This window comes from Scyliorhinus torazame, chromosome 11 (assembly GCF_047496885.1).
Source record: "Scyliorhinus torazame isolate Kashiwa2021f chromosome 11, sScyTor2.1, whole genome shotgun sequence".
Classification (NCBI taxonomy): domain Eukaryota; kingdom Metazoa; phylum Chordata; class Chondrichthyes; order Carcharhiniformes; family Scyliorhinidae; genus Scyliorhinus; species Scyliorhinus torazame.
In genome coordinates this window covers 152,752,273-152,753,265 of record NC_092717.1, presented here as the reverse complement: position 1 = coordinate 152,753,265, position 993 = coordinate 152,752,273, and the positions used below count along the sequence as shown (strand labels likewise).

Below are 993 nucleotides of genomic sequence, written 5' to 3'. Positions count from 1 at the left end.
CGCTGGCATCTCCACATAATAAATATAGGCCTGCACACCCACAAGATGGCACAGTATGAGCATTTGATTAGGAGTGGGTGTTGCTGGTGAAATCAGCGTTAATTGCCTTTCCCTACTTGTCATTGCAATACAAACTGAGTGGTTTGCAAGCACATTCCAAGGGTCAGATAAGAGACAACATTGTTGTGGATCTGAAGTGACATGTAAGTCAGGTCGTGCAAGGACAGCAGATTTGTTTCCCTGATGGACATCATAGAAAAAAGAGCATAGAACATAGAATATACAGATGCAGAAGGAGACCATTCGGTCCATCGAGTCTGCACCGACCCACTTAAGCGCTCACTTCCACCCTGTTCCCATAACCCAATAACCCCTCCTAACCTTTTTAACACTAAGGGCAATTTATCATGGCCAATCCAACTAACCTGCACGTCTTTGGACTGTGGCAGGAAACCGGAACACACGGAGGAAACCCACGCAGACACGGGAAAACGTGCAGACTCCGCACAGACAGTGACCAAGCGGTGAATCAAACCTGGGACCCTGGTGCTGTGAGGCCACAGTGCTATCCACTTGTGCTACCGTGCTGCCCAAAATATTTGATATTTCTGCCTGGTTACGAACCGGGGTCCTTTCGCGTGTGAGGCGAATGTGATAACCACTACACTACAGAAACAAAGTGATCGGATTTAGCAACAACCTGTAGTTTCATGATCAGCATGACTGATCGTAGATTTGAGGTTTCACGTTGACTTTATCTGGGGTGGGATTCTCCACTCCCGCGCCGGTTGGAGATCGTCTGAGTCGCCGAATTGTCCTACGACGCCGGTCCCGACGCCCTCCCGCGATTCTCCCAAGCGGCGAGAATGGCCCCGTCGAGTTCCGGCGCGCCGCAGGCCGGAGAATCGCCCGAGACCCCAAAATGGCGATTCTCCGGCACCCCTGCTATTCTCAGGCCCGGATGGGCCGAGCGGCCAGGCCAAAGCGGCGGGT

The 993-nt window shown here is 52.0% G+C and overlaps 1 non-coding gene across 1 annotated transcript; it reads right to left on the bottom strand.

Annotated features, from left to right (window-relative positions):
• Positions 1-603: 603 nt before the first annotated feature.
• On the bottom strand, positions 604-676 carry trnav-cac (transfer RNA valine (anticodon CAC)). The gene has a single exon. It is a non-coding gene; the product is annotated as a tRNA-Val (tRNA).
• Positions 677-993: the final 317 nt, after the last annotated feature.